General features: G+C 42.5%; 1 pseudogene; it reads left to right on the forward strand.

Moving 5' to 3' along the window:
- The first annotated feature begins 673 nt into the window (after positions 1 to 673).
- The window catches only part of LOC101597411, a 39,744-nt pseudogene continuing 17,628 nt past the window's right edge, over positions 674 to 22,789 (forward strand).

Genomic DNA, 22,789 nt, shown 5'->3' on the forward strand with positions numbered 1-22,789 from the left:
AGTTGGAAGGGCCAATCCCCTATAGAATTAGTGGGCAGGAAGGGACAAGGAAGTGAACCTGGGGACACACTTGCAAATGACAGGCACAATCCCATGAATTACACAAGTCATGTTCACATTTTATAAGCAAGGGTTCATTCATTACCAGACTATACCAATAAGCAAGGGGTGCTGGGAAAAGCTGTTCTTGGCTGGAACACACGCTTTCAGCGGGCAGTTAGCCATCTCTGCCACAGTTGGGCTTGAACACACTATCGATCCATTAGCAGTTCTGTCTCCACATGAGGCTTGAGTTGAGTTGATTCAGGTGTCCCCCATAAACTCATACACTCTGAATGCTAGGCTCAAAAGCCTTTCCCCTCCCCCACCCGCCAAGCTGCTCATGGTCGGGTCTCATCCCAGCAATGAGAAGGTAAGAGCAATAAGGCTCATGAGAGACGAACTCCTTTCCAAGGGGAGTGGATCTGGATGAGTCTGTTAGCCCCAGAGAACCAGCAGCAGGAGCTTGGTGCTTCTGAGAGGGGCTTCCTGTGGGTGTTCCAATGGTCAGTGTCCTGACTTAAATGAACTGCTGATGGCAGAGGGGCTATGATGGGACTTTGGGGTTAGCTGGGGAATCCGAGCATGAAAATTTGGTCAACAAGCGAGACTCAGCTTCAGTCCTGTGGCACCCATGACTCCATTAGGAGTGGCCCAGTACGGCTATGCAGACAAGAAGCGGAGCTGGCGTGAAGGGTAACAAATCCGAGTGCTCTGGATGCTGTCTCAGCCACCCGGCTTCTGCTTCAGCTCTAAACATTTATATTTAGGCCCAGCTTCTACCATCATTTTAGAGGTATGCCTACATTCTTTGTTCCATATTTATATTCCAAGGACGACAGATGACTTCCCAGTCTTTAATCTTCCAGCACAAAAAAGCACTCTAATATGCTGAATTTCTGTGCACTCCTGTCCTCCAGGTAGGTACTTGGAGCACTCCCTCCAGTAAACCACAGAAGTTCTGCTTGCAACTGTTTTAATATGAGGTTAGTTAGCTAGTTAGAAGATAAAGCTCTCAAGCCATGGCCCTTTACATGTGAGAAAAGACAAATTCAGTGAGACAAGAACTCGTCCAAAATTGCACAATGAGCGTGTCATGGAGACAAGCCTTGGGAATTCCTGACAAGAATAGTTTCGTCAATTTATATTCCTCATGGAACACAGCAAGAAATTTCCTATCCCTGAAGATATCATCCACAGAAAATATGCTGCAAATGTGTCTGTTTCCTAACTTAGGACTCTTTTAGATGGTAAGTGAAAGAAAAAAAAAAAACTCATTGAGACATGTTAGACCAAAAAGAGAGACTATCAAGAGGGCTAAGGAACCCAGGGCAGGAACACAGCTGGGAAGCAGGGACATGTTGGAACCAGGGACTCTAACAGCTTTCAGAATCGTTCTCCATCTTCTCCTTTGGCTTTTCTACACAAACACTTTATTTTCTCCTACTTTCTGAAGGTCATATTTTTCTACTTGCTATTTTGCTATTCCTATGGTAGAAGATACAGTCCTACCGAGTTTTATTGCCTAGACTCCTGGCCCTACATTCATTCTTTTATTTATTTTTTTTTATTTTTTTTTTGTTTTATGTTTATTTATTTATTTGAAAGTGACAGACAGAGACAGAGGCAGAGAGAGAGACAGTGAGAGAGAATGGGCACGCCAGGGCCTCCAGCCACTGCAAACGAACTCCAGACGCGTGCGTCCCCTTGTGCATCTGGCTAATGTGGGTCCTGGGGAATTGAGCCTCGAACTGGGGTCCTTAGGCTTCACAGGCAAGCGCTTAACTGCTAAGCCGTCTCTCCAGCCCACATTCATTCTTTTAAATCAATTTTATTGGAATATCATTAACATATGGTAAAAAGTATTCTTTGTAAAGTGTATGATTCATGAATTTTCATATCACACTGCCATCACCACCTGATAAAGATTTCCATCATCCCTAAAAGTTCCTCTGTTCTCTTATCAGCCCGCCCCCCGTTCACACACACACACTTTCAACACCAGAATCACTGACCTGTTTTCTATTCCTCTATTCCTGCACATCTGGCTTATCTGGAATTTCATGCAATTAAAGTCACGCAGTATGTAGGATGCCTTTTCTCACTCAACATGATGTTCTGGAGATCATATTACTGTTATGAGTATCAGAAGTTAGTTTCTATTTGTTACTCAGTAATATTACATTGTGTGAACATACCACGATTTATTTCTCCCTTGTTGATGGATGTTTGGATTGTTTCCTGCTTGGGGCTATGATGAAGCAGGCTGCTGTGAGCATCCATGTGCAGGTCTTTGTGTAGACATGTTTACGTTTTACCCTCTTGAGTAAATACTTAGAAATGGGATTGCTGGGTCATACTTTTACTATGTTTGATTTTGTAAGAAACTTGCATTGTTTTCCAAAGTAGCTATGCCATTTAGTGTCTCCACAGCAAGGAATCAACATTCCAGCTGCTTCCCAGCCTCTCAAGCACTTGGTAGGGTGAATCTTCTTGATTTTAGCCATTCTGATAGATAAGCAATCGGATAAAACTGTAATTTCTTCTTGATACTTTCTTTTTATCTTTGTTTTTTACTTTTCTAGTTTCAGAGAGAGAGAGACGCACAGAGGGAGAGAGAAAGAATCGGTGCATCAGGCCCTCAGCCACTGTCGTCAAACTCCAGGTGCTTGTGCCAACTAGAGGGCATGTGCAATCCTACACTTGCCTCACCTTTGTGTCTGGCTTATGTGGGATCTGGAGAGTCAAACATGGGTCCTTAGGCTTCTCAGGCAAGCACCTTAACTGCAAAGCCATCTCTCCAGCCCTTGTTTATATTTTCTTAGTAAACCATCTAGCAGCATCTCTTGTATTTGTGTTCCAGTCAGAGTTCTTTGGTGAAAGGTTTGTTTGACTTTTACCTTTGAGGAATTTTGCTATGTTACAGAGGCTGGCGGTGTGGCTTGGTGGTAGAGTGCTTACCTGGCAGATGAGAGGTGCTGCCTTTCATTCCTAACACCACAGAAATGAAGGCGGTTTTATGTAGTCTAGATAGGAGTCTTTTATCAAATATTTTTTGCAAATATTTCTCATAAACTACAATTTATCTTTTGCTTTTTATTTTATTTTGTGTGTATGACTGTGTGTGTTTGCATGACAGGCTGCTGCAAATGAACACCAGACCAGACATGAGATTTGACCAAACAGCAACTATGACTTTGGGTAGGAGGAGTGAGATGCTGTCACACAGTGACTATAGAGTAAATGTGTCCTACAAGATAGCCAAATGTTCACTGGTTCCTTTAAGGCTTGGACAGGCATGTGACTCTGAGCCTCTGTGACTGGAATGAAAGGAAGATCAAGCCAAAGAAGGCAGAGTGGTCAGAGAGTGAAGAAGATCCAGTGTGGGGTCTGGTGATGCAGCAGGGGGAGAAGGTGGTATCAATGACTGTGAAGGGGGCATTCTCCAAAGACAATTGCTGGCTTATGTATGTAGCTTGGGATTTGAACCCAGGCCAAAAGGATTTGCGAGCAAATGAATTTAACCACTGAGCAATCATCCTAGATCCTTATTATGAAATTAAATTAATTCGTTATCTCTCCTGTAGTTCCTACTTATCATGTCCTATCAAAATAACATTTGCAAAAATCGAGGTTTATAGCTTTCTTCAATGATCCAGTTTGAGTTCATTTTTATCTGTGATGTATTTCTCATGTATGAACCCATTCTCCAGGGTAGTATTACAACTGCTAAGCCTGGGCTCCTTCCTAAACCAAATGAACATGGTGTCATGCAAAGTACAGGGGCCAGCAGGACCATGTGGTTGTTGAGTGGGCAAGATTAGCAGCCAGAGAATTAGGATTCACAGTAGAAAGAGGACTTCAGATGTGTCCATATATCTTGAAATCTAGTTCTATCAACTAAAACATGCCTTTTAAACCATTCATTTGCAATGTTACAGGTTTCTTATTATTGAATCTTATCACTATTCAAACACAATTTCCTATACTGCCAAACAAAGTCCTAGTTCTCCTTCAATGCCTAATCTACAAAAACACCACCACCAAACTGAGAACTTGTCTGTAATCTCAAAACTCAGTAGGCAAAGATAGGAGAACTGGAAGTTCAATGTCATCTTCAGGTATGCAGCAAATTCAAAGTTTCCATGAATTCCTATCTCAAAAAAAAAAAAAAAAAGTTAAAACTGCCACTACCACCACCACTGTGAAGTGGTAGACTTCTGAGGACTTTCAGATGGAGTTAGCATTACTGTGGCACTAAAACATGTTTGTCCAGCTGGAGAGATGGCTTAGCGGTTAAGTGCTTGCCTATGAAGCCTAAGGACCCCGGTTCAAGGCTCCATTCCCCAGGACCCATGTTAGCCAGATGCACAAGGGGGCGTATGCATCTGGAGTTCACTTGCAGTGGCTGGAGGCCCTGGTGCACCCATTCTCCCTCCCTCTCTCTTTCTCTCTCTCCCTCTCTCTCTCTCTCTCTCCCTCTTTCTCTGTCTGTCGCTCTCAAATAAAAATTAAACAAAGATTAAAAAAAAAACTTGTTTGTCTTCCCCAACTAGATCTCCTATGAGCAGAAACTGAACCTCACCCCATCTCGGTAAACTTCTAGCATATAGCACATCAGAGTAGTTGCTGAGGGTTGCGTTTGTCCCATACTGTGTCAAACATTGGCTGGGTAATGAGAGCCTTAAAGACTCTCGGGTGATGGAATTACTTTGCAGAATTTTTTACCAGAAAATTTCTCACTGGTGATTGATGGCTGATTCACAGTCACTGAAGGAAAAAAATAAATTTAGAGAATCCAATATCAATCTCACTCTGACTTCCCCTTGCCCAGGGGACACATAACTCAAATGCTTCCTTGCACTGATGGTGTGCAGCATTGAGCTAAGGCCTACTTGCTAAGGAATAGTCAGCATTACCACTAACATGCCAGAGATTGGTTAGCTGAACATCATACCATTTTCACTTACAGCACAACTGCTACTTTGTTGGTCCAGGCATACAAACAATGGCAGCTTACTAGAAGGGGAATCTATGGTCATGAGCTGTAATAAATGAAACATCATGGAAAGTTTGTTCAGAAAAATATGTCTGTTGTAGTTATGTTTTCATTGCTGGGGAAAGTGGGAAGAAAGTGTATATTATATAGTCTCAAGGGGAAGCTCCATGATGGCAGAGGAAAACATGGCATGAGCAGAGGCTGGGCATCACCTCCTTGCCACAGCAGGTAGAAAAGAGCAACAGAAGACTGAGCTGAACTCTGGCGAGGAGAGCTGATTATAACACTCCTAAGCCTGACCCCAAGGACACACCTCCTCCAGGAAGGCGCCACCTGCCAAACTGCCATTCTCTGGGAACCACTCATTCAAAACACATAAATTTATGGGAGAACATCCGATTGAAACCACCACATTCTGCCCCAGGCTCCCATAAGCTGATGACCATCCATGATGTCAAATGCAAGTCCCCATAGCTTTTATCAATCCCAATACTGTTCAAACTTGCCCATAATCCAAGGTCTCTTACCTGAGAGCCTGTAAAACCAAAATCACATAATGGCTCAGAGTAAACATTTACACTGCAAAAAATGGCATTGCAAAGAAAGATTGCACTAATGAAAGATCTAAAACAAACTGGGCAAACATCAAATCCTATAGCTCCAAGTCTGACACCTATAGCCAGTGATGAAGTCTCTGAGGTTCCAATTCCACACCTCCAGCTGGGCTACTTACAGCCCAGGGAAAACTCCATCCTGAGCCAGCAGCTCTTCTTGGCAGCTGTTCTACATAGTCCTAGCATCTCAAAAATCCTAGATTCACCACTATAACCCATGGTGCATCCTCATACCTCCATTGGGTCTATATGCAGGGACTACAACAACCCTGTCTCATGTTACCTAGTGGCTTTCTTCAAAATACTATATTGCAAATCCAATGACCCTCTCTTTCCGGCATTTGTTATACTCCCACAATACCAGATGGGCTATCAATTGTGAATCCAGCAGGGAATAGAGCCGACTTGAAGAACAGGAAGACACCTTTGGTATTCTTCCTTCAAGCTCCCTACTTTCAAAAGAGTTGGTATCATTTCTATTGTACCAATACAGAAGTGCTTGCTCAATCTCAATGGTAGTAATCTCTCAAACAATTGTAGCTGAAACAGGCTGCTGTCTCCAGCCTGAAACTTCCATTTATTTCTGTGTCATATCCTTCTGATCACACCATTCCACTTCTTCTAAACTCAACCCTACTCAATTTCTCATGACATGGGCAGAACAACCTCTCACACAAACTGCCTCTAGCCTATCTGAACAAAGCCCTTAATTCCCCTCATACACTAAGCCTGCACAGTCCATAGTTCTTTTTGCATTTAGGCCTCTCAAACTCTGACAAGAATGGTCCATCAAACTCTGCTTATAACATTTCAAGGTGTGTCTTAGACCAAAGTTTCAGTCCTTCCACATTCCTTCTGAAAATCAGTTTCAAAAGGCCAAAAGCCACATATTAAGGTTTCTAGTATCAATAACCCCACTCTTTTGGTATCAATTTCCTTGTAGTTATCTTCTTGTTGCTGGCACAAAACACCTGAGGAAAAGCAGCTGATGGAAGAAAAGAATATTTTTGGCTTACAGTCTCAAGAGAAGATTCATGATGGCAGGGGAAAGCATGGCATTGAGGAGAGGCTGAACATCACCTCTTTGTCACAGCAGGTAGAAAACAGCAACAGGAAAGTGAGCCAAACTCTGGCAAAGGGGAGCTGGCTATAACACCTGTAAGTTTGCCTCCAACAACACACCTCCTCCAGCAAAGCTCCACCTCCCAAATTGCCATCAGCTAAGAACCTAGCATTCAAAACCCATGACTTTATGGAAGACATCTGGTTGAAACCATTGCTATGTTCTCCAAATAGAAGTTTCTAAATAGAACTTAAAACAGAACTGGCCAAGGAACAAAGTAGGAGCTAACCAGGTCAGAGTAATAAGAAAGTTAAATTCAAAATGTTGTTAAGGAAATTTATCTGAATACTGCTGGTACTAAATATAGATACAAGGGCTATAACTGTCACGTATTCTTTGATTTCAAAAATAAAGCATTGGAGATGTTTGGAAGAGAACCTTTCTATAAATGAATATAAAGACAAGGAGAGGAAAGTTCCAAAACAAAACCTCTAAACAAATCCAAAGTAGTGGTGGAAAGTGTGTATCCTGCTTCCCCTCCAAGTGCCCAAGAAGGCTGAAGGACATAAGTGTGTGTCACAAAAGGACCCCAGGGTACGTGGAAAGAACAGTGAAGCTGGCTTTGGAGGCTCGGGGGGCTGCCATCTGACCTTCACTCCATCCCTACTCTGCTCCTAGAGTGCTGCACACCCTGCTGAGTGACTTCTGAATCTCCCCAGAAAGGGGCAAGTAACTCCAGTTTTACAGAAAAATAAGTCTGTAGATAAACCAAGTATCTGGACAGGAAACAGAGGCAAGTGAAGAAAAATACTTTTTGATTTGTTTAGATCTAGTGGAAATAATATCGATGATTCAAGGGACGGGCCCTGGGAGGAAATTATCCTGCTGACAAGAGCCAGGTTTGCTTCTTCATAGTGTACCCAGGAGAGAAACTCTACCACATGGAAGTCTGGGATTTTTTATTCATCATCCTAAAATGAATACTAACTGGAGCCTTCACTTTTTTGTCCATTTATGCATAGCTTATATACATTTCCTGTGGGCTTTCTGCCAGTTTAGGGAGTAGTGAAAGGAAGTAGCTAACTGGCTCATATAAAAAAATTCCAGCAAAACAGAAAATGTTATATACTTGTAACTGTACTAACTTAGCCACCATGGCAATGAACTCAATTTCAAAATGAAAAAAAATAGGTGATTAAAACAATTTCTATTTTAGAAAGCCCTAAAACTTGATATTTTATGGGTTTGTGCCCTCTTATTTGCTGCTAGAATTATACTGCTTGAATTTTATTGCTGCTGCTATTGTTGTCTTTGTGATTACTTTTATTAGCATACAAAGAGTGAGGTTCCATTATGGCATTTTCAACTTCAATGTCACCTGTTTCCTTTTGGCTTTTCCCTCCCCTCCTTTTCTTAACACCTCTATTCCCCTTTCATCTGCTTGGGCTTTATAATGTAGATCATTCCTTTACCATACATGTATTTTCATAGTGAATGTCTCAGAACTCTGGGAGATTGCTGGAAATCCTACTGAATAGTCAACAGCCGTGTGGCACTGAGTCCTTAGCTGCGTGGATAGGAAAGACTTGTTTCCAAATTAGATACTCTGTTTCCAAGTAAGGAACACCTACCTTAATTTTTTCCAACTACCAAACTCCTTTTATTTCACACCAAAAAAAATAAACAATGTAGCTTGAAAATGACATTTTTTCAATATAAGTCCATAAGTATTCTTGTTTATCTGTCCAAATTTTACATCTTTCCTATAAAACCCAACTTCAAGCTATTCACAAGTTCATGTTGTAGAAAGTAACTTGACCCACAGTAAATTTGTCAAAAGGAAAGAATTTAGTTAATATAAAATTTTGATTGGAAAATATTGACACTAGTTACCAATCTTTTTTCCAAATTATACTAACTTTGAAGCTGACTCACTTCCTGAGAATCATTGGAAGTTTTCTCCCACTTTAAAACAAACTTCAAGTTTTAGGGCTGAAGAGATGGCTCAGCTGTTAAGGCACTTACCTGCAAAGCCTAAGGACCTGGGTTTGATTCCCCAGTTACCCACATAAAGCCAGATGCAAAAAGTAGTACATACATCTGGAGTTCATTTGCAGTGTCTAGAGGCCCTAGTGTCTCCCTCTCTTTCTCTTTCTCACTCATAAATGAATAAATTAATAAAGAAAATATTTTTTTAAAAACTTCAAGTTCTTTTGCAGTTGCTCCTGCTACCACAGAGTTAGGGATGAGACTGGAGTAGGGTTCACACAAAACCAATGGTTATCTGGTGTGGTTGGAACTACTTTGGGCTGCACTGCTCTGGGCTAGATACCTTTCTGCCTTGCTTCTCTGTTCTGGAAAATTCCACATGCTACTAAGACCTTGTAATAAATTCCTTTCTATTAAAATTAGCATTCATCGTTCTGTTTTCTGAGGTTAACCCAACACAGCTATTTAAAGTCTCATTCAATAATAGAGATTTATTTTTAGTTTGTTATAAAAGGGAAAGGCAATAACTTCATACATATTGTTAAGCAAAACTATTTTAGGTATTAAAAGAAATGCTTATAGTATAAGCCTTTGTTTTATGTTTTGCTTATGTTTCTAGCTATGAGGATTTATGTAGATAGCAAATTCCATGTGCTGCTCTTAATCATAAGCAAGAACTTTGGAAACTTTGGGTATTAAGAGCCTATTAACATCCAATGTACTTTAATTATAATAGCTATATTTTCTTAAGGCAAAGTGCTACTTTAATCCATGCTGAACTGGAACTCACTCTGTAGCCCCAGGCTGGCCTCAAACTCATTGCAATCCTCCTACCTCAGCCTCCCCAAGTGCTCTGATTAAAGGCTAATAGCTACATTTTCACTGAACATTATGTACTAGTTGCCAACTGTGGTGGTTTGATTCAGGTGTCCCCCATAAACTTAAGGTGTTCTGAATGCTAGGTTCCCAGCTGATGAAGAATTTGGAATTAACAACTCTTGGAGGCAGTGTATTGTTGGGGGTGGGCTTGGTACCAGAGGAGTGGGATTGCTGCTAGACACCTGACTATGTGGCTTTGGCCTTTTGGAGCTTATTTTCAAGAGGAATGTGGAAGGATTTGAAACCTTAGCTTAAGAGATGCCTTTCAGTGCTGTAAGTACAGCTTGATGGACTATTCTGGTCAGAATTGAAAGATCTGAATGCAGTAAGAACTAAGGACTGTAAGATTTGGCTTATGAGGGTCCGAAAGAGCTTTGCCTGGACTGGACTAGAAGCAGTTTGTGTGAGAGGCTTGCTATTATGCCTGTGTCCTAAGAACTTGTACAGGGTTGCTTTGCATAGAAACAGACTGATATGAGCAGAGGGATGTGGCATAGAAATGAAATCTTTGGGCTGAAACTTCTGCCTTGTTCAGCTGCAATTATATGAGAGATTACAAACTTTGACATTGGGCCAGCTGACCTGCACTGTGGCAACAGGAAGAATGTACACTCTTTTGAAGGGGCCTAAATGCAGGGGTGTCCTGTTCTTCAAAGTCTGCTTTATTCCCCCCTGGATTAACAAATTGGCACCCCACCTGATATTGTGGACTATGAGAAATGCAGGAAAGAGAGAGTCATTGAATTTGCAACATGGTCTTGTGTTTTGGAAACAGCCATGGTCAGTGTGAAGCAGGTTTGCTGGACGCCTACATGGAATCCCGATGGAGCCATAGGAAGGACTATGGGTTGCAGTGGAGGTCCAGTGGAGATGTCAGGACCACAAGATGATTGCTAAGGAGAGCTGCCAGCCCCCAGTGAAGTTTTCCAGGACTATGAGTAGCCTAGCTGGAGGGGCAGATTTGGAACTCCAGAGACTTGTTACTGGCAGGAGTTGTTGGACTTGGAGCTACAGAGTTTGTTGTTTGCCCTGGTTGTTTTAAATCTTGCATTAGTTGAATATTCCTTTGCTATGCCCAATGCCATTTTTTGTAGTGTGAGTGTTTATTCTGTGCCATTACAGATTTGGAGGGGGGATTTTTTTGGTATTATAGCTCAGTTAAAAGACTTTGGATTATGGGGATGTTTGAATATCATTGGGATTGATAAAAACTACAGTGACTTTAAAGCTGGACTAAATGCATTGCATTTTACATCATGGATAACTATCAGTTTATGGGGAGCAGGGGCAGAATGTAGTGGTTTGATTCAGGTGTCCCTCCATAAACTTAAGGTATTCTGAATGCAAGGTTCCCAGCTAATGGAGATTTGGGAATTAATGCCTCCTGGAGGCAGTGTATTGTTGGGGGTGGGCTTATGGGTATTATAGCCAGTTTTCCCTTGCCAGTGTTTGGCACACTCCCCTGTTCCTGTTGTCTGCATGAGGTTGGCCAGGGGGTGATATCCACCCTCTGCTCATGCCATCATTTTCTTTGCCATTATGGAGCTTCCCCTTGAGTCTATAAGCAAAAAATAAGCCTTTCTTCCCACAAGCTGCTCTTGGTTGGGTGATTTCTACCAGAAATGCTAAACTAACTGCAACACCAACATATTCCCAATATCTGATACCTGATTCTAACAACTACAAAAAAAAAAAAAAACTAGTATTCAAATTACAAGACTGTTGACAGGTTCAATGTTTTAACCCAAATTTCTCTGACCTATAATCTCTCCCCTACACTACGCTTCTCCCTGGCCAAAGACCTCACCATAATCTAAGTCACTTCTGATTGAGATTTGTTTGTCCACAACTGGAGTGGGGTGCCACTTTCAGTGACCCAGGACAGTTTACATTCCCAAAGCCACCTCATGGCCCATAATGGCAGGTTCAGTGAACACATCTATCTACACTGGAAACAGGAGTAGAAAGGGAAGATAAAAAGTACACATTCCCAGGCTGGAGAAATGGCTTAGTGGTTAAGGCACTTGCCTGTGAAGCCTAAGGACCCATGTTCTACTCTCCAGACCCCATGTTAGCTAGACACACACAGGTGAGGCAAGCATAAGGTCGCACATGCCTACCAGGTGGCACAAGTGTCTGGGGTTTAATTATACTGACTGGGACCCTGGCATGCCAATTCTCTCTCTCTCTCAAAAAAAATGTATACATTCCCTTTCCTGTAAGTATCTCTCCTATAAGTTACATTCAATACTTCCCTTAACATTCATTGGCCAGAACATAAAAGTTCAACACAGCTAAAAAAGAAAAGAAAGGAAAAAGCTAGGAAATATAATCTTTATTCTGGATATTTCAGTTCCAAAACAAAAACCTGGGAGTCTATTTTTATGGAAGAAGGGGAAGACAGATACTAAGAGGAAACTGCTAACTCTGAGAATAGAATCTTTTTTAAAGATTTTTATTGACAACTTCCATAAATATAAGCAATATACCTTGATCATAACCCCTTCCTACCATTCTCCCTTTTCTTCCTCCCAAATTCCCTCTTGATTGAATCTCTTCTTCCCATTCAGTCTCTCTTCTATGTTGATGTCATCATTTTTTTTCTCCTATTATGCAAGTCTTCTGTAGGAAGCATCAGACACTGTGAGGTCAAGGATATCAAGGCAACTTTGTATCTGGAAGACAGTATTGTAAGCACTCCTTTCCTTTCTTTGGCTCTTACATTATTTCTTCCACCTCTTCTGAAATAGTCCCTGAGCCTTAGAGGGTGTGATAGAGAGGTCTCATTTAGTGCTGAACACTCCACTGTCATATATCAGCACTTTGATGAGTTGTCATTCCAGTGATCACTGCCATCTGAAAAGAGGGGCTTCTCTAACCAAAAGTGAGAGTAACATTAATATATGGGCATACACATAAATATTTAAAGGGCAGTTTGGTGGGCATAATATAGCCATTTAACCAGACAACAGCAGTAGTTTCCCCTTTAGGACTTATGACTTCCCAAGCCATAGGCTTTTGGTTAAGTTTTCAGTACCAGGCAGGAATTCCCTCCCATGGAGCAAGCCTCAAGTCCAATCAGACATAAGTTGGTTTCTCCCATAACAGACATACCACCACTGCTCTAGTTGGTACAGTTGGGCTGGCCAGCCATAAAGCTTGCAGGGTCCACTGCTGGTTAACATCATTGGTGATGTTTTTTCTACCTCAACATGCTGCATAGGTTTTTCCAGCATTCTGACAGACAGCCAACAGGGAGAAGGCTTCTAGCTCAGCTCCAGCTAGATTTCTCAGTAATCTGGAGCCTTTAGCAATAGGGTCTTATCATCTAGTTCTAATGGGCAACCAAGAGCCTTGGCAATAGCCTGTGGTATTTGGAGTGAAGGGGGGCACCAGGGCCTCCCTGGCTAACAACTATCTGGAAGGTATCCCACACCTGGCCCTGAAAGTTTATTTAGTAACAATCTATGACTGCTGGGCACAGCATTATCTATTCCACAGTGTACTTCTGCCTCAAGTCTCTCTTGTTTGACAAGTATTTAACTAGTGAAGAAATGGGTTTCTATATGGCTTATTCACAAATCTTAAATTTTGATTAACCTTCCTCCCACCCCTCTTTTCCTCCATCCCCTCCCCTTAGATCATCATCCCCCATATTCTGCCCCTTTACTTACACATCTATGACACCCTCCTCTACCTCTCCCTCATGGCCCTCTATACATTCCTGGCCTCTGCTCCTACCTTCTTTTGAGACCAGTCTTACACAAAGGCTCGTTTGAATTCTTTAAATAATTCTGTATTCATTTTATGCAGGTGATAAATGCCAGCTCATCTTCTGAGGCAAAAGGGTCAAGTCTTGAAGTTAAAATGATGAAGATGTCTGTCCTCATATGTCATATGTGGAAACCCAGCAGCTTTCTCAAGCACCTACTCATTCTAGTCTCAGCTCATCAGGAATCCTCTCTCACTCCTTAAAGATGACCCAGCAGTTACCTCTCTGAAAGAATTCTCTCTCTATGCATGCCAGGTGCCTATGGACAAGCAGGTGGCCAAAAGCAGCGTCAGAAACTGGAAACAGGGCAGAGGTGACAAACATCTTGTTATCTTCTTCTCCATGTTCTGCTTCACCTGCATTTCCCTTCTGTTTCCCTCCCTTCTCTGTAGGACAGGCATAACTGCCTCTCATGAGCTTGCTCATTCATTCACTCAGCCCACAGACAGGAAGTTTATTCAGGGATTTCCATATGATGTTCACCATCTCTTGTATGGGAATCCTTAAACAGATAGTTGTGATATCTTGAGGCAAGCGCTAGAAATGAAAATGTCCTTTGGAGGCTAAAGAGATGGCTTAGCAGTTAAGGCACTTGCCTGCAGAGCCTAAGGACTCATGTTTGACTCTCCAGAGCCCACATAAGCCAAACACACAAAGGTAAAGCAAGCGCAAGGTTACACATTCCTACTAGCTGGCACAATCATTTGGAGTTTGATTTCAGTGGCTGAGGCCCTGGCATGCCAATTCTCTTTCTCTTTCTGTCTCTCGCTTGCTCACTCTTTCTGAAAGAAAAAAAAAAGAATATGTCCTGTGGAAATCTAAAGATCTGTATTCACCAGAGGTGGCATTGCAGGTGATTTGTGATTCATCTTTGAATCTCCAATTCATAGCACAATGCCCAAAACAGTAAATATTTTCTGAATGAAAACATCATGAGCTTTGACATTTGGTTCTCACATCCTCGCAAAGAGGACCAAACTGTGGCTCTGTTCTATAGAGGCTATCAGTGGGAAGCTGGCCACCTCCTTCCAGGCACACCCAGGCAGGTATGTCCCAAACAGCAGATAACATCCCTTCAAAATGTTTTCTATGCATTCTCTATAAAGATTCTGCAAAAATCACTCATAAAATGATTTTTTTCCTACTAGAATTCAAATCCAATTCTGATTTTTAAAATCAACTAAAACAAAAAAACTAAGAAATGTTATGCCACAGCCATCAGAATGGCTTGCTACTAAATGAGTTCTGTGGCCAAAAGTATGCTCAGCAGCCCCTAGTGGCACCCAGTGGCTCTGTGGTGGCAACCTTTGGCCATGGCTACTCCCAGGATGGATTTATAAAGCACACTCTGGGATTTCCTTGAATACAAGGGCAACAAACAAACCCTTAGAGTACTCAGACAATTTACTGGTTCTAAAGCACCAACAGACTAAAAATGTTTTTCAATGGTATAATCATGTAGTAGTCTCTGTTTTTACTCCACCTATTGACTTAAAATATGTCATATAACATTTTAAAAAAAAAAAAACCCTCAGGGCTGGAGAGATTGCTTAATGGTTAGGGTGTTTGCCTGCAAAGCCAAAGGATCCTAGTTCAATTCTCCAGGACCCAGGTAAGCAGTGGCTGGAGCCCCTGATATGCCCATTCTGTGTCTGTCTCTCTCCCTCTCTCTCTCTCTCTCTCTCTCTCTCTCTCTCTCTCTTTCTCTCTCTCCTTTCTTTCTCTCATCCAAATAAATAAATAAATAAAATGTTTTTAAAAAACTCAAAAGGCTTTAAATGACACAGGTGAAAAAAATCTCCTTTATAAATACTGAGGTTCAAATGATGAAAAAGGCTATTATAAAAAAATATGGTATATTTCCCTTTTTACTCACCTGTTCACAGTCATGGACTTTATTTTTTGTTTTATTTATTTATGGGTTTTTTTGGCAAGTTCCCATGTAGAGAAGGTGCCACTTGGGGACAACAGGCTGGTTTTCCACTGCTCTGTTTCCTGCACTGTTTTCTGCTGTCCCCAGGCCCACACCGCGGTGACATTTGCAGGGCTGTGCCTGTGCCTGAGCAATGCTGTTACCCACAGCTCCTGTCTGTGGAGCAAAGGGAGGCCCAGGGCACTGAGGTTCTGGAGGGCAGTTGTCCCAGCAAGATCTGCCAATGCAGGGAAGTGAGCAATGCTTCCAGAAAGAGAATGCAGCCAGTGATCCCTTGCTGACAGCTGCCTGAGGCTGTTTCATCAGTAACCTCCCCTGAATGAACCCACAAGGCCAGAAAACTAACCCCAAACCACCCTGCCCTGGGCCTCTATGGCATCTAGTCCTCACATCCCATGATCATGGGAGTCCTTCACTTAAAGCAAGGCCATTCCTTGGCTCATTTAAGCCTTGCTGTCTTTACCAAATACCAAGAAAAACTCTCAGGCCTAACCAGGATAATCCTCTGAAGAAGGGTGTTATGCTTCTAAAGACACAGAAGATTTTTCTAAACTAAATAAGGATTTTTCTCTGCTGACTCTGCATGTCTCATTCTAACATTGACTTTTATAACCCTTTAAAAATTTTCCTTTTTATTCTCCATGGATTCCTTTTTCTTTTTCCTTTTCTGTTTTTTTTTTTTTTTTTTTTTGTGGTTTTTCGAGGTAGGGTCTCACTCTAGCTCAGGCTGACCTGGAATTCACTATGGAGTCTCAGGGTGGCCTCGAACTCACAGCAATCCTCCTACCTCTGCCTCCCGAGTGCTGGGATTAAAGGCCTGTGCCACCATGCCCAGCTTGGATTCCTTTTTCATAAAATGAACATATGTAACTTTTACTAAGAGGGGGAAAAGCACATGAACAATGTCCCTTCTCACTTGGTAATTCAGTGTCAGGGTCTGAGGTACTCAGTTCTTTCATACTAACATCAGCATTTCGGGCCCTCAAGACAAACAGGCTTGTCCCTCTGTCCCCTTCTCCACGCTCACAACCATGCAGGGCCAGCAGAAGCCCTTTGAAAATAAGAGGCAAGAAAACAGGTGTCTTTCTGAAAGGCCAGTGCTTCCCAGATGGGAGAAGAGATTAAAGGGACAGGAAGTATGACGTACCTCAGTAAAGCCAGGAACACATTGAGAAATGAGCTGTCCTTATGAGAGTGCCAAGGTCATTATTAAATGGATGGAAACTATTGTTCATAAAAGGCACTTGTATAAATGTGAAACTCTCTTTATGGTCCTGTTTAAATTATCACAAAACAAAGAGTTGGACTGTTCTTCAGTGTGTGTGTGTGTGTGTGTGTGTGTGTGTGCGCGCGCGCACACACAGCATGGAAATCTCCAGGTTTTATGCGGGTGCTCCTCAGAAGGCAGCTGCCATTTCCTCCAGGCCTCCCTCTGTAAGTCTCAGCCTCCACAGACCCCATTCCAAAGGCTCAAAGTGCTTTTCACCTTAGAAATTAGCCCCTGATTCTTCACAAGGAGTTTTAGACACAATGAAAAAACGAGGGTTACTAAGTGTGTGGGAGGATCTAATGCATTTGAAAACAACATTTTCCAGCTACTTTCATGCCCTCTCCTTTCCAGGCTCAGGTAGAAGAGGCGGAACGAGGCATAGAGTTGGTGCTTTTAGAAGGCTCTAAGAAGACAATGAAGGGGCTGGAGAGATGGGTAGGTGTTTCCTGCACAGCCATGAAGAGGGGCCAGAAAGGGTCTGAGACTGCTTGAGTTCAAATCTCCAGACCCCTCATAAAACAGCTGGCCATGACCATGCACATCTGTAACCTCAGTCACACAGGGGAGAAGAGAAAGCTCTGGAATCAGTAAAAAGGAGACTCTCGCTCAAAAACAAGACCAGCCAGAAGAGACACTTGACATTCCACCCCAGCCACAGCAGGCAAGTGTATGGGACAGCGCAAGGGCACACACACATGCACATACCACTCACCCACCACAAACACACATACCACATCACACATGCACACAAGCAAAAACATGAAAGAAAATTAAAGTTAAAAAAAAGACAACGAGGGCTTGAGAGATGGCTTAGTGGTTAAGCGTTTGCCTGTGAAGCCTAAGGACCCCAGTTCGAGGCTCGATTTCCCAGAACCCACGTTAGCCAGATGCACAAGGGGGCGCACACATCTGGAATTCGTCTGCAGTGGCTTGAAGCCCTGGCGCGCCCATTCTCTCTGTCTCTCTCTGCCTCTTTCTCTTTCTGTCACTGTCAAATAAATAAATAAATAAAGACAATGAAGGGCCAAATATGGCAATGTGGTTCTAAGGTCCACACTCATGAGTTCATGTATCACCTGGCATCTAGTCTCCACACACTAAGATTTAAGATTCTCCTGCTTATAGGCTGGAGTAGTTCTAGCTCAGAGATTCCCAGTCCCAACTAACCAGTTCCTAGAACTTCAGTGATTAAAATCAGAACTTCTACGTGTGAGACCTGGAATCTGAATTATTTTTATTTTTATTTATTTATATGCAATGAGAGAGAGAGAGACAGAGAGAGGAAATGGGCACACCAGGGCATTTTATCACTGCAAATGAACTCCAGATGCATGCACCACTTTGTGCATATGGCTTCATTGGGTACTGGGGAATTGAAACCAAGTCACATTAGGCATTGCAGGCAGTCACCTTAATTGCAGAGCCATCTTTCCAGCCCTGAAATCTGAATTTTTAATGCTCCCTAATAAGAGACTAGTACAGAGCTAGGTTTGAAAATGTCTGCACGAGATGACCTTCTGCTAACCCTTTGCATCCTTCTACAGCCCCAGAGCTACATGAGTTTCCATGGAATGTACAGTCAGAGAGCATCTCTCAGACATACCCTATAATAAAATTCCTCAGGCATAAATAAGAGAAATAATAGTACAAACAAATGCCAATTCATTCCCAGTATAAGTAAAGACACTGAAGTCCTGGCCTCCACTTTTGCCTCAGGCAACTCTTCCCCAGCTCTCAGCGCCCAGTGTTGAGCAGAGAATGGCATTTGCAAGATTGATGCTGCAACCAGGCTCCAATCCACAGCCCTGTGCCTGTACTGATCGGCACCCCTTTCCCTGTGAGTCATTATCTGCAGGGGGCGCCCAGATAACTCTTGAGCTATTCAACTCCTAATTAACTAAATGTAAAGACTAGCATTATCCTCTCACCTCCTTGGGTCCAAGACGTAGAGGATTTATACACTTAGCGTGCGCACACACACACACACACACACACGCGCGCACACACACACACACACAGAGTGTTGAACACAAGAGCTGATCTCAGGACAACTCTCCTAGGGAACTGACTTTTTAAAATATTTCATTTACTTATTTGTACACAGAGAAAGAGAGGAGAGAGAAACAGACAGACAATGAGAGGGAATGGGTGCAGCAGGGCCTCTAGCCACTGCATACAAACGCCAGATGTATGCACCACTTTGTGTATCTGGCTTTAGGTGGCTACGGGGGAATTGAACCCAGGTCGTTAGGCCTTGCAGTCAAGCATCTTAACCACTGAGCCATCTCTCCAGCCCCTGACTTTTGTTGTAACCCACAAGCATGTGCTTTGCCTACCATAGTGCCTTGACTTCAATCCTTCTTCAGTGCCATTTGGGTTGCACAGGGCAGGCTCGATCTATGATACAGCATAATCCCTACAGTTGTAATCAAGGAAGAGCAGCAATCACAGCATTTTCTAAGTGAACTGGGTCTTTTCTTCTACTCTGTAGACCTCCTTCAAAAAGATCATCAAAACCTGAAGGTTGGGGCTGGTGAGATGGTGCAGCAAGTAAGAGCACTAGCTATACACGCGTGAGGACCTGAGTTCAGTCCGCAGAAACCATCTAAAAACCCTGGGCATGGTCATGAATGTCTGTAACCCCAGCACTGAGTGGGGTGGAGACAGGAGGATCACTAGGGCTTGTGTTGAGCTCTAGATTCAGTGAGAGACTCTGTCTCAGGAAAATAGGCATAAGAACAATAGAGGACACCCCACATCTTCCTCTGGCTTCTGCATGCATGTGTATGGGGCACATGAACCTGCACACACACCAACACACCATGTATACTATGCACAAAGACACACACACACCAAAAAAGTAAATAAATGAAAGAAAATGTACTTCTATCTTCCAGTATGAAAACAACAAATGCTTAGAGGTACAGGAATAAAAGACATAGCCAGGGTGCATGGTGAGGCATGCCTGTTATCTCATCACTCAGCAGGCTAAGGCAGGGAAATCGTGAATTGAAAGCCAACTGAGAGAGAGAAAGAGAGAATGAGAACTTTCCTTCACGAGCCTACTCCTGCCCCACACATACATTTAAGGCAAATGTTCAAAAGATGTAAGAAGGGCTGGAGAGATGGTTTAGAGGTTAAGGTGCTTCCCTGTGAAGTCTAAGGACCCAGGTTCAATTCCCCAGAACCTACTAAGCCAGATGCACAAGGTGGTACATACATCTGGAGTTTGTTTGCAGGGGCTAGAGGTCATGGCATACCCATTCTTTCTCCCCCCATCTCTAATAAGTCACCAAAAGATTTAAGATGTAAGAGCAAAAACATTCCTATTTTATTAAATATTTTATTTATTTATTTGAGAGAGAGAAAGAGGCAGATAGAAGAGAGAAGATCTGGGTATGGTGGTGCATACCTTTAATCCCAACACTCAGGAGGCAGAGGTAGGAGGATTGCATGAATTTGAGGCCACCCTGAGACTACACAGTCAATTCCAGGTCAGCCTGAGCTAGAATGAGACCCTACCTTGAAAAACCAAAATAACAAAATAAAACAAAAAGATAGAAAGAAAAGAGAAAGAATTGGAACACCACTGTAAACGAACTTGAGACACATGTGCCACCTTGTGCAGAGAATTGAACTTGGGTCCTTTGGCTTCACAGGTAAGCACCTTAACCAATAAACCATCCCTCCAGCCCCCAAAACATTACTTTTATACCTCATACTTTTAAAGAAAAAACAGAGGTTATCATAGTGAAATCATATTATTCAATTTGAGCAATGCCACTTTATAAAGCTGATTTTAGCAGTAGTAATAGTAATTGTCTGACCTTGTATGTTCTATTGTTTTGTTCCATGATGAAAACATGAAAAACAAATCTTTTATAGGCACCTGGCTCATTATGCATCACAAATTAAATCTTCATTTATCTATATGCTTCAAACAGTACCTATCCATCGCCATCACTTAAAAACACATTGCCCTTCTTTCTAGTCTTGTTAATTTCCAGGTGCTAATTAAATTTACGCTCATAAAAATAGGCTTAGCATGCATGGAAAGATCACTCCTCAATATCCATCCCCCACTGTACATCCCAGCACATTTACTCACTGGGTTCTGTTCGCATTCTCATCTACATGCCTCAGCTTCAAGGGACAGACTGGTGATTTGACCTGGAATTCAATAGCATTTCTCCCATTTTGATTTTACCCAAGTTGTCCCCTCTGCTTGATGCCTTTGTAAGCAACTTTCTTTCAAATTATGGCTGAGAAGAATGACTTCCAGATAATAGCACTTAAATATGGAACAGCAGGATGATAAAGGAACAGGGGAGAGAGCTATATTTCAGCCCCTTTTCACCAGGTCATTACACAGAAAGAGAAGACTTTCGATCTCTAGAGATCTGCAGTCACTTATTTATTGCCACAAGAAGGCTGACAGACAGTCGGAAAGCCACGCAGATAATAAATGGCGCTGCTCATGACCAGCACCTAACATAAAGCATGCCACCATGCCAAAGGGGCATCCTGAAGGCCTGGGAGAGGATAGCTAGTGTTGCTCAGCAGAAAAATGATGTCCATTGCTATTTTCTCACTAATCCAAGTCTTTTCCAATGGGAAATGGCAAAGAAAAGACAGAAGAACCCTGCCTTTTTGGCCATGCGGGCCTCGGCCCTCTGAGCTGGGCAAAGATGGCGCCTCTCTGGCTCATTCAGAGAGCTGGGCCTCTGTCAAGCACTCTGTGTGCCTTCTGCTCCACGTGTCCCAGGCCAGGAGGCCAGTGCTTCCAGACCCACGTTCACAGAGGAAAGCCATGCTCCACCTCAGCGCCCTGCATGCCTGTGTACGAGAATGTTCCATGCAGATACAGGCAGGCTGTAGTCGCTGCTTCACTTCCTTTGAACCCAAGAAGAGAGAAGCATTTTGAAACAGAGTACTATGATAGAGGCCTCTCTTCCCCTCCAGCCCTTCTTATAAAAGCTCAACAAACTGTTCTGTAAAAAGTGACATATACGAAGCATTTTAGGCTTTGTGGGACACATAAAATCTTTATCACATATCCTTTAAAAATATTTTATTTAGCCTTTAATCCCAGCACTCGGGAGGCAGAGGTAGGAGGATTGCCATGAGTTCAAGGCCACCCTGAGACTCCATAGTGACTTTCAGGTCAGTGTGAGCTAGAGTGAGACCCTACCTCAAAAAATATATTTTTATTTATTTATTTATTTATTTATTTATTTATTTATTTATTTATTTATTTAAAGGAGAGAGAGAGAGCCAGAGTGACAGAGAGAGACAGGTACAGAGAACAGGTGCACCAGAACCCCTAACTACTGCAAATAACTGCAGATGCATGTGCCACCTTGTACATCTGGCTTACGTGGGTGCTGGGGAATCGAACCTGGGTCCTTAGGCTTCACAGGCTAGAGCTAGTGCCTCAACCACTAAGCCATCTCTCTAGCCCCACACATCCTTTTGGTCTATTGTTTTGCTTTGTTGGGGGAGTGGGTGTTTGTTTGGGTTTAAGTTTAATAACCTTTTTTTTTTTTTTAATTTTTATTTATTTATTTGAGAGTGACAGACACAGAGAGAAAGACAGATAGAGGGAGATAGAGAGAGAGAATGGGCGCGCCAGGGCTTCCAGCCTCTGCAAATGAACTCCAGACGCATGCGCCCCCTTGTGCATCTGGCTAACGTGGGACCTGGGGAACCGAGCCTCGAACCGGGGTCCTTAGGCTTCACAGGCAAGCGCTTAACCGCATAGCCATCTCTCCAGCCCAAGTTTAATAACCTTTTAAAACTATAAAAACATTCTCAGTTGACAGGTCTTACCAACACAGACCACAAGTCAGATTTGACCTATGAACTATAGCTTGACAGACTCTGTATAATTATAAAACACCAAGTACAAATTGAATTCCTCAAATGCATGTAATACACACACTCCTTTTAAAGAAAAACAAATCTTCATTGTGCTCTAAGAATAGATCTACAGAGCACCCAGTTGCCACTAACTTTAAACTAAGAACTTAAGTACAATTGGCTCTGACTTTGAGGAATCTCATAGCACATAAACCAGTAGCTCTTAGCCCTAAGGTAGTAGCCAGAGGACCTAAACCTCTGGCTTATATTAATCATTTTAGACTGCCTGAGAAATAAAAATTAACCTTAAAATTTGTTAGCTCAAATATAGCTGTGTTCTCTCAGAACATGAACTTGGTAGAGTGGTGGGAA

This window comes from Jaculus jaculus, chromosome 7 (assembly GCF_020740685.1).
Source record: "Jaculus jaculus isolate mJacJac1 chromosome 7, mJacJac1.mat.Y.cur, whole genome shotgun sequence".
Classification (NCBI taxonomy): Eukaryota; Metazoa; Chordata; class Mammalia; order Rodentia; family Dipodidae; genus Jaculus; species Jaculus jaculus.